Genomic DNA, 12,603 nt, shown 5'->3' on the forward strand with positions numbered 1-12,603 from the left:
GAGACAAGCAGACTCTGTGCTGAGCTTGGAGCCTGACCCGGGCCTCGATCCCCCAACTCCAAGACAATCTGAGCTGAAATCAAGGGTCAGATGCTCAACCAACTGAGCCACCCAGGTGCTCCTAAGTATGCTTAGTTTTATAGGTAAATGATTTTATAGTAGTAAAAGCAAGAATTGTAATTTATCTCAAGATTTGTGTTACTGATTTAAAGAGATTTTCCTCTGACTTGTACTGTTACTTTTTAATAAGTAATAAGTTTAAAGTTCCAAATCTATTTTGAACATCTGGTGAACACATCTTAATTCTAATTATTTGGGGGTTTTGGTCTAAATTCACTAGAAATGGAAATAGATTAACAAGAGGTAAATTCTAAACTTAATAATTATTTCAGGCCTATTATAGTATCAGCATTCTGAAAGGTAAAACACTTTTTATAATGTATTGATCAATGTCTTCCAGTTGTTGGCATTCCTCTGAGCATATGGGGAGACACAGATCTCTTGTCACTAGAGGCAGAAAAAATAGCAGGAGGTCATTTTCCCTGCTGCTTATAGCTGTCAGTACTTGGCTTTTGAGCTATAAGCTACTCCAAATGTCTGGAAGGACTAGAAATACTGTTTTCAAGGTGTGATTAGAGTGGTCTGCTGTTTATTTATTTACGTATTTATTTATTCTAATGACAACTACTGCTATGTGTATAGTAGATGAAAGAAGTATGCTATTTCCATTTTCTTACAAATCATGAAATCTGTCCTTTACTACAGAAGTAGCACCTTTCCTCATTTGTTGTTTTATCATTCCCCAACTTAAAACTCCACACCCATTTTATAATGAAAATTAAACAGAAAAATGTAATGTTTTGAGCAAATTTCCTCAGGAAAGTGTTAATAACATGAAGCAAACAAACATCTTACATAAAACAAAAAGACATTACTGCAGTCCAAATAATATAAAGATCTGGGCATGGTAAGGAAAGGTGATTTTCAAATTGAAACCTGATAATAAAGAAGATTTAAGATCCCTAAACTAACTGCCTTTGCAAGGTCAGGATCACAGAGAAAGAGAGAAGAGTGAGAAATTAAGGAAAAAATGAGAAAAAAAAAATACTTCCTTTATAGGAGTTTGCAATGGATTTAATAAACAAGCTAAGTGATGATGGCAAATAGAAAATCAACCGCAAGAACGGGTGCTACTACTGACCACAAGTGAATGTTGGCTTCTTCAATTGAATAATGAAATAGAAGGGGCTCTCCACAGAGAATTCACAGCAAAAATAGAAACAGCATATTTATTATGAATAATATATACGGCCTGAAATAAGAGGAAACCTTTCTGGAAAGACTAAGAATTCCCGGGGCCCTCATTACTGTAGTCAACATAAAGAAGAGAGGAAAACCAGATGAGCATTTCTTTCCATTTGAATTAAAATGTTTAAAAAAAAATGAAAAAAAAAACCAAACATGTTTTGGCTTTTTTGAGCTTCTCTCTCTGCTCTTTAAAGGATGTTTTCAATTCATCAAACCTAAGAGCATATTGTGAAAAGCACTGCACTTCTATGTTCGATTTATGATCCTCTGTTTACTTTCATCTATGAATGCCCCCTGCCCCCCGCGTGTTACTGCAGGTTTGTTACAGCCATTGGAGACCCGGGTGGCATTTGACAGAGGATTAAAGGAGCAAAGAGCTGGTAAAGATCACCGCTCTGGTATATTCTACTTCACATATTTGATAGATACGTAGAGACTAATAATAAGTAATTTCCACAAATTCACTCTAATAGATAAATGAGTCAAAATCTACACGGTTCCCAATTCCAAACCAATGTAACTCCCATACTGCTTTTATTCACATGTTTCATATTTAACTTTGAATTCTAAGGTTCTTGGAACACTGTTTTCATATTAATGACCTACAATTTGGACAAGCTTACATAAATTTTAAATGTGTTTTTTATGGTACTCTCTCAAGATTCTCAAGTGTAAGAGCAGTACCTAGAGATGAACTTCCTGGACACCTGAGCTGTAAGAACTAGCACGTCGCTGGGACGTTCCACTCTTCTGCTGTCAGCCTGGAAAATTAGTCTCTTCCTCCTACTATCTTGAACTTTCCTATTTGTTCTTTATAAGTCATTCACTCTTTCCAAACAAGACTCAAAGAAGTGAGTTATTTGAGTTAACAGGTTTGGGGCTGACAAACATAGTATGTGTGGGGATGGTTTGAGTCCTTAGTTAACTGTGTGTATTTCAAAGCATGGAAAGCTACTCACTTTCAATTGACTTATAAACTTTTTTCTCACATACATGTGCATACGTATACACACACACAAACACATACAGACACCTACCCTTCTTCCATGCACGTAGCTATCAAATTATAAGCCACAGCACTTCTATAAGTAAGGGGGGCTATGGGGGGAAGAAAGTATTAATATTGATATTAATTATAGAAATAGATGTAGGGCAATTTATACTCTCCATCCTGATAACTTGAGTTTCTCTAAGTTTAGTGAGAAATAGATTTACTTCATCAGTCCAGTCCCAAGAAGGTAGTTATACTTTTCCTAAAATCTTCCCTAGATCTTTAACCACTCACAGAATTTTAACAACAGAGCTGAGTAACACTTCTGTAATCAGAATTTCCAGCATATTCCAATCTGTGTTGGTTTGTTGTTGTTTAATGTTCATAAGTTATTTATGTTTATTCACTTCAAATCTATATATAGTCATGGTTTCTGTTCTGGACAGAAATAAAATGTGTTGCTTTGCCTCTGTTACATAACAATGAAACTAAGAATAGAACACATTCACAACTAGGTCTGACATTAGGCAAAAGGATGAGGTTTAAAAAGTACTCTTTTTTTTATGAATGTTTTTCTACATTTCCATTTTGTCCCAGGTACTCATTGTCCCCATGGTTCAACACTTCAGCAAAGAAATGTAACTTTTCCAAGCAATTTGCCATATTCCAGATTTTTTCAATTTCTCACCCTTAAAAAACTTTCTTATATCTTACTCTCTTTGATAGTGTTTCCAAATTTTACCTGAAGGTAATTTTATAATTTGCACATAAAAAAAAAACTAAGAAAAGGAAAAGTGACTCACAGAAGGCAATACCATAGATGATAGCAGAACTGGGACTAGAAACTCAGGTTGTATTGTTACTAGTTCATTTTCGTATTCAGAAACCTTCTAAGGAAAATATTCTTTGCTAAAGAATCACTGATGATGCTTATGGCTCAAGATAGTACAAGGTGTGGGGCTGATCATCTGGAACAAGGAAACCTCAAGTTTCTACCATAAAACAGGTTAGTTGCATTTTTTTCCTCTTGTAATAACCAGTCACTTTCACTGACATCAGGAAAGAATGTGCTATGCATAGAGCATCATAATTTTTTTGAAACTTGTGAGAGTTGATTCCATATCCTCTCAAGTAAAAATGAGATGTTAAATTTAGAGACATTTACTAAAATTACCATGATAATCAGGTTTCAGGGTTTTTTTTTCTTCAAATAATTTATATCAATTATGTTTTGATTCAATATATATAAAATTAATGGTGAACAGGAACTTTCAATGTTGAATTGATCAGAGACTTAAAAAATGCAGATATGGATATTATCTTACTTAAATCTTTCCAATTCTCATTGCCATTACTACTGTTAGACACCAAATTGTGCATGTGTGTGTGTGTGTGTGTGTGTGTGTGTGTGTGTGTTGAAAGAAAATTTAAGCCTGGTGGATGTTTCTCTCCTAATTTATATAAGCATTTTTTTTTATTCAAAAGGCATGCATTAAAAAAAAGGCAACATTGTTATTTGCCAATTTTGAAAAACAGACTATTTCAAAAAAATAGACACTGATATGTTTCTAAAGTTCTTCTTTCCTTTTTTAAGACAAACTATTGATTTAGCAAAATCAAATGCATGTTAACTATAATTTGTACATTAAATTGTTAGTGAGCCTAGCAGTAAATAAGATGTTTTTTTCCTTAGTAATTTAACCTAATTACTAATCACTCTTTTTTTATTACTCATATTTTGTTGGCATTCTATTTCATTTGTTACAAAATATTTTTAGTTTGAGCAAAATGTTTCAATCTCTCAGTATTAGCTCTCTGTGTAGTTGATAAGTATGAGGATTTGTGAAGTATAAAGGAATGGATAGCTGATAAGAGTTTTTGACTTGCATTTTAAGTCTGTAGTTGATAATAGAACAAATCCGTTCTAATTGTAAACTTATCTTCAAGATTTTAACCCAAAAAGGAAAAAAAAATGTAACTGGAGAGGGATTATAAAGTAGAAAAATAGGTATAAATCTGTGTGGAATACTATATAGCTGGTTAACACTGTAATTAAGAAGTGTAGAGAGAAGCAGGGCATGAAAAGTTCAAGAAGCTACTATAAATACTGATTATATTTTCCTTATACTGGAATACATTTTGCCTATAACCAGGTACTAGTTGTAGAAATTTTCTCAGTAGGAAAACTTTTCTCAAAATAAGAGTCTTTTTTAGGAGGTAAATGGAAGACGGTGGAGTAAAAGGATCCTGATCTAACCTCTTCTCAAGACAAATACTAGGAGGCTCATACAAAGACACATAATTAAAATGGTGAGACTTGAAGAGAAAATACTGAAAACAGCAACAAAAAACAAAGAGTTACATTAAAAAATAACCAAAAATCTTTTAAGTCTAGCAACTGATTTTTTAGCAGAAACTTTGTAGTACAGAAGAAAGTGGCATGATATATTCAAAATTCAAAAGGAAAAATCCTACAACCAACAATACTCTACCTGCAAAGGTTATTCAGAATTAAAGGAGAGAGGAAGAGTTTCCTAGGCAAAGGAGTGCATTACCACTAAACTGACCTCACATAAAGACTCCTAACTCTGGGAAATGAACTAGGGGTGGTGGAAGGGGAGGAGGGCAGGGGGTGGGGGTGAATGGGTGACGGGCACTGAGGGGGGCACTTGACGGGATGAGCACTGGGTGTTATTCTGTATGTTGGTAAATTGAACACCAATAAAAATTGATTTATTAAAAAATAATAATAAAAAAAAATAAACTGACCTCACCAAAAATGTTAAAGAGACTTCTCTAAATGGAATATATCATAATTAGAGGTAAGAAAATTATAAAAGGAAAAAATTTTATCAGTAAAGTCAAATATATAGGAAAGGTAGTGTATCAACCACTTACAAGGTACTCTGAAGGTCAAAACACCAAAGAGGTAAAATCAGTTACCTCTATTGAAATTAAGAAATATGCAAAATTCAAATATGTAAAATAGGGGATCCCTGGGTGGCTCAGCAGTTTAGCTCCTGCCTTGGCTCAGGGCATGATCCTGGAGTCCGAGGATCGAGTCCCACGTCAGGCTCATGCATGGAGTCTGCCTCACACTCTGCCTGTATCTCTGCTTCTCCCTCTACCTGTGTCTCTGCCTCTCTCTCACTCTGTGTATCATGAGTAAATAAATAAAATCTTTAAAAAATAAAATAAAATATGTAAAATATGACATTAAAAAGGAGAGGAGAGTTAAAATGTAATGTTTTTATAATGTATTTGAACTTAAGTGACCATCAACTTAATATAGACTGCTATAAACATAGGATGTTATATATAAACCTCAAGGTAGCCACAGACTAAAAATCTGTCATGGATACACAAAAATAAAGAGAAATAACAAACATAACACAAAATGACAAGAAAGGAAGAAGGAGGGGACAGAGAATAACTACAAAAACAACAAGAAAACAACAAAATGACAATAAGTAGATATGTATTAGCAACTATTATAAATGCTAACTGATTAAATGCACCAATCAAAAGACATAAGATGATTGGATGGATAGAAGATCCATATATGGGATGCCTGGGTGGCTCAGCGGTTGAGTGTCTGCCTTTGGCTCAGGGCGTGATCCTGGGGTCCTGGGATCGAGTCCCACATCGAGCTCCCTGTGAGGAGCCTGCTTCTCTCTCTGGTTTTGTCTCTGCCTCTCTCTCTCTCTCTCTGTGTGTGTCTCTCTCATGAATAAATAAATAAATAAAAAATTTTTAAAAAAGAAGATCATTTATATGGTGTCTATAAGAGACTTATAGGCCAAAAGAAACATACAGATTGAAAGTGAAAGATGGAAAAAGATAATACATGCAAATGAAAGAAAAAAGAGAGGTGAGCAATACTTGCATCAGACAAAACAGACTTTAAGGACTATAACAGGAGATGAATCAAAGGGCATTACATAATGATAAAAGTAATAACCCAACAACAGGATATAGTAATTGTCAATACTTATTTTGTACCCATTATAGGAGTACCTAAATATATAAAGCAAATATTAGCAGAGGAAAGGGGACAAATTAAATCACATAGTAATTCTAAGGGACATTAATACACTACTTAAAACAATGAATAGATTATCCAGACAGGAAAAAAAAATCAATAAAGAAAGAGTGGTTTTGAATAACACATCATACCAGATGGGCCTAACAGATATAAACAGGACATTCCATCCCTTAACAGCTGTATGCATTGCTTTCAGGGTAGACAAAACATTCTCCAACACATGATGTATCCTGGACCACAAAATAAATCTTAACAAATTTAAGAATATTGAAATCATATTAAATATCTTTGTCAACCACAACAGCATGAAACTAGAAATCAATTACAGGAAAAAAAAAGTCTGGAAGAAACACAAACATGAGAAGAAAAAAAAAGGCATGTTATTAAACAATCATGAGTCAACAAGAATTCAGAGAAGAAATACAAAAATATATGGAGACAAATGAAAGTGGAAAGACATCAGTTCAAAATCTTTGGGACCTAGGGAAAGGAGTTGTAAGAGAGAAGTTAACAACTGTACAGGTCTACCTAAAGAAGGAAGAAAAATCTTAAATAAACAATCTAACCTTACATCTTAAGGAGCTAGAGAATGAATAAAGCTGAAAGTTTATAGAAGGAGGGAAATACTAAGGATCCCAACAAAAAATAAGTGGAATAGACCCTAAGAAAGAAAGAAGAAAGAAAGAAAAAGAAAGAAGAAAGAAAGAAAGAAGAAAGAAAGAAAGAAAGAAAGAAAGAAAGAAAGAAAGAAAGAAAGCAAGCAAGCTAAAAGCTGGTTCTTTGAAAACAAAAACAAAATTGGTTAACTTTTTTAGCCAGATTAATCAAGACAGGACTCAAAATAAGAAACGAAAGGAGTCATAACTGACACCACAGAAATATGAAAAAAATGAGATTACTACCAAAAATTATATATCAAGGCACCTGGGTGGCTCAGTAAGTTAAGTGTTCAACTCTAGATTTCAGCTCAGGTCATGACCTCAGTGTCCTGAAATCAAGCCCCATGTCAGGCTTGCCACACAGCCAGGAGTCTGCTTGAGATTCTCTCTCCTCCTCTGTTCACTCCCTGAACTCTCTTCACTCTCTCTAAAGTAAATAAATCACATATATTTTATTTATAATATATGATATATATAATATATGTTATATAATGTATAATATATGAATCATATATCATACATATGATTATATATATCAACAAATTAGGCAACCTAGCAGAAATGGATAAATTCCTAGAAACATACAATTTTCCTAAATTAAATCAAGAAGAAATAGAAAAATTGAATAGAACAATTATTTGTAAAAATTGGTAATCAAAAAACTCCAACAAACATATGTCCAGGACCATATATATTCACAGATGATTCTACCAAACATTTAAAGAAGGGTTAATACCTATTCGTTTCAAACTATTCTGAAAAACAGAAAAGGAAGATGTTCTTCCCATTCCTTTCTATGAGGACAGCATTATCCTGATAACAAAACCAGACAAGTGACACTACAGAAATTAAAATCAGTGGCCAATATCCCTGAAGAACATAGATGCAAAAATCCTCAACAAATTATCAACTTGAATTCAAAAATACATTAAAATTATAATTTGCCACAACAAAGTGAGATGTATCTCAGGAATACAAGGACAGGCCAGTGTCAGAAAATCAACCACTGTGATAAAACACATCAACAAAAATATTTTTAAAAATCATATGATTATCTCAATAGATGCAGAAAAAGCATTTCACAAAATTCAACATCCATTCAAATAGTAGAACCATACCTTAATGTAATAAAGTTCGTATATGAAAAGCCCACAGCTAACATCGTGCAGGATGGTGAAACTGAGAACTTCTCCAAGGTCAGAAATAAGACAAGACCGTCCACTCCCTCTATTTGTATTCAACATAGTATTGGAAGTTCTACCTCCATAGTCAGACAAGAAGAAGAAATAAAAGCATCCAAATGGGCAAGAGAGAAGTAAAACTGTAACCATTTAGAATAACATGATACTATATAGAAAAAGCCCTAGAGACTCCACTAAAAAGCTCTAAGAATAAATGAACTAGGTAAAGTTGCAGGATAGAAAATCAGTACACATAAAATCTGTAGCATTTCTACACACTAATAACAAAATTGCAGAAAGGAAAATTAAGAAAACAATTCCGTTTACAATTATATGAAAAAATAGAATATGTGGCAATAAATTTAACCAAGGCCATAAAAGACTTATACTCTGTAAACTATGATATTGATAAATGAAGTTGAACATGACAAGTAAATAAAAAGATACACAAAGTTCATGGACTGGAAGAATTAGTATTTTTAAGATGTCTATATTGCCCCAGGTAATCTCCACTTTCAATGAAATCTCTACCAAAATACCAATAGTATTTTTCACACAATGAGAATAAATACTAAAATATGTATGGAACCACACAAAAGACCTTCAGTAGCCAAAACAATCTTGAAAAAGAATAAAGCTGGTCTTATCACAACTTCATATTTTAAACTACACTGAAAAGCTATAATATCCAAAACATATGGTACTGGCACACACATAGACATGCAGAGCAAGGGAACAGAATAAGAACCCAGAAATAAAACCATACTTATATAGTAACTTAATCTATGACAAAGGAGCCAACAATAGACAACAGGGAAAAGATGATCTCTTCAATAAATGGTGCTGGAAAAACTAGACAAGTTACATAAAAAAGGATAAAACTGGACCATTTTCTTAATTCACACACAAAAATAAACTCAAAAAAAATTAAAAAAATTAAAAAAACTCAAAATTGATTAAAGACCTAAATAAAAAATAATAATAATAAAAATAAAGACCTAAATAGGACCTGAAACCATAAAACTCTTAGAAGAAAAGATAGATCCTATACTGACATTGGCCTTAGCAGTATTTTTCTAGATATGTTCCCCCATGAGAGGGAAATAAATGTGAAAACAAACAACTGGGATTACATCAAACTAAGCCGTTTTTGCACAGCAAAAGAGAAGTCAACTTACCAAAAGGAATATATCATTTATAAATGATATATCCAAAAAGGGGTTAACTTGCAATATATATAAAGAACTCATACAATTCATCAACCACAAAAAATTCCATTTAAAAAATGGATGGAGGGCCTGACTAGATATTTTTCCAAGAAGACATATAGGTGGCCAACGACACATGAAAATATGTTTCACGTCACAAATCACCAGAGAAATACGAATGAAAACCACGATGAGTTATGACCTCACAGCCGTCAGGATAATTAGCATCAAAAAAGAGAAGGAATTATGAGTGTTGGTGAGGATGTGGAGAAAAGGGAACCTTTGTACACTGTTGGTGGGAATGTAAATTGGTAAAAACCACTCTGGTAAACAGTATGGAGATTCTTCAAAAAACTAAAAATGGGAGTCCCATGATCCGTAATTCCACTATTTATCCAAAGAAAACGATTACCTCTAATAGCCACAATTTGGAAGCAACCTACATGTCCATCAATAGATGAATAAATTATGAGTATGTGGAACACTACTCAGCCATAAGAAGAAATCTTGCTATTTACGACAACACGGATGGCCCCAGAAGGCATTATGCTAAGTGAAATAAACCGAAGAAGGAGAAATACTATGTTCCACTTATACGTGGAATCCAAAACACAAATGAATGAACAAGAAGAAAAAATAGAAACAGACTCAAAATATAGAGAACATATTGGTGGTTGCCAGAGAAGAGCGTAGTGGGAGTTAGGCAAAATAGATGAAGACGATTAAGGGCTACAAGCTTCCAGTTACAAAATAAGAAAGTTTTCAATTAAAAAAAAAAAGAGAGAGAGTTATTGCCCTGTCAGGAAGATATATTATTATGTAAAGAAGTATTTCTTGACGCTTTATTACGCCCATGCCCAGTCTACCTATACTTACCTATTTCATGTTCCAATATTATTTAAAATTTCAAAATAAGTAAAAGACAGACAGAAAAGAACGCAATTAAAACAGTGAATACTCCAGGAGGAATAAAAATACATGCACACATAAAAGTTTGCACCTGAATGTTTGTAGTTTCGTTACCATAATAGTCAAAAGGTAGAAACAACCCACATGTCCACCAGCGAATGAATAAAGAGAATGGGGTGTATCTGCCTATAAAATGAAGTATTTGGCCACGGAAACGAATTAAGTGCTGATCATGCGGGCATTATATTTTGGAGGTTCGTAAATATGGTAAGTGGAAAACCAGTTCTTAAAGATCACGGATTGTCTGATTCCATTTACACAAAAGTCCCGAGTAGGGAAATCTATGAGACAGAGGTTGGGGGGGGCGGGGGGTAGCTGGAAATTGGAGAATTAAAAAATAATAAACGGACCCTTTCTGCATTCCTTTGTGTGTTGTATGGTACGTACGCATGTATATTTACATACATATAAACCATAGAAGGGATTTATCATATATATACTGTAAAAACATTCAAACATATGATAAAGATAAAAGCATAACTCCTCAATAGCTTCCAGAAACCCTCACACTCCTACCTCCCCGCAAAACGTTCTTATGTATACTTCCAGAGTGTATATATTTATATGTGAACGTGTTAGAAATAAATAAATAGAATAGAATAAATAAATAGAAAACAAATTTAGAAAATAAGTTTAGAAAATAAATTATAGGAAATTGACCTGCTCTGAAACCCCAGGCCAACAGCTGGCGACCACTCCTGTAGTCCCAACTCCAACCACCCATGAAAACCTTGAAATGAATTAGTTTCAAACTATTTCTGTACGTTTCTCACTTCACCGAAGAAAACAGAAGCAGGTGAAGTAGAGCTGGCCTAGACTTGCATGCGGAATGTTCTGGATCACACACTCAGTGTCCTGAGAGATCAGTTCGAACGATCCCAGCCAGCCGCAGACCCAGGGAAAGGGGTTGTAATGGGATCACCTGAAACACTGATGCCAGCATCAAGGATCTCGGAGCATAGTCTGAACTGGGTCTCACTTGAGAAGCTGACAGACGGGGAGACTGGTCTGTGGGATTTTCTAAGCAAAAGGAGAAAGGTGCTGCCCTGGTTGAGCACGCGTGCCTCGGGCAAAGAATATCAGAGCGCTTTTTCCAGACCAGGTGTGAGCTACCTGCGACAGGATGCCTTTGCACACCTGCCTTGGATCCTTTCCAAGGAGGCTGCCTAGAGAACAAGGGAACCTTGGCCTAGAGAATGGGGGAGCATCAACACGATGCTTATGTCTAAAAGGTAGAATCATACATGACCTACTGGAAAGACACAAGGCATTTGCACCAAGAAGCTGGGGTGAGAGAAGCCCTGTGACCCCGAAAGGCCTATTCTTTAAGAATCATTCCATGAAGCCAGGAGAGAAGAGCTCGGCTTTAAGAGCTGCCAAGCGTGGCAAGTACTAACCACACTAGTCTGCGAGCACACCGGTCAGAAAAGACGTCTCCCAACCTGGCCTACGCGTAGTCAGGGAGGCCAGGAAATATTAGCCGATGCTTAGCCAACTTCTGGACAACGTTTTTTTTTTTTGTTTTGTTTTTGTTTTTTTTTTTCTGGACAACGTTTGATGTCCTCCCCGCTACAGACAATCCAATGCCATCCGTCAGCCAACACATCTCGGTTCTTTAGGAGGCCCAGAGACACCATCACGCCATAGCGACTGTCGTCAGTTTTTGATCTCACACATTTTCAACTTCTCCTCTTTAGGTATATTCTACTGTCTGGTGTCTCTGTGCCAAAATAGGTCAAACTCTTGTCCAGATTATATTAAGCCACGTTGAGCCTAGACAATTTCTTGGGCATTTATTAAGCTACGGAAAGTCCAAATATCCTTCTAATACCAAGTGGCCGGAGTCTTAGCTATCTTATTCATGCTATTTCTCTTTTGGCTCTGCCATTTTGAACTATTCCATAGAGCTTCTTGCCTTTAGAATTCTAAAATGATCAATACTCTTAATGCTGCTTAAAGTTCCCCAAACTCAAGGGGACTAGTCTCTTGCTCTCACTACGGTGTCTCAGTGGGACTGGAGTAAGCCTCAAGTGGAGCTGCAATTGTCGTTGAGTTTGTTGTTGCAACTCAACAAATTCAAGCTGAGAAACAAAATACCAGTCTCCGCTAATTGTAAGTACCCTAATTTCTATGAATTCTTCTCTTAGAATCCCCCTACTTTTGCTTGAATGGATATCAGCATGGTGATTTTCCAAGAAATAGGATGGAAGCAAAATATTCAGACCGATAATTTACAAATTCA

The sequence above is a fragment of the Vulpes vulpes genome, chromosome 10 (genome assembly GCF_048418805.1).
Source record: "Vulpes vulpes isolate BD-2025 chromosome 10, VulVul3, whole genome shotgun sequence".
Taxonomy (NCBI): Eukaryota; Metazoa; Chordata; class Mammalia; order Carnivora; family Canidae; genus Vulpes; species Vulpes vulpes.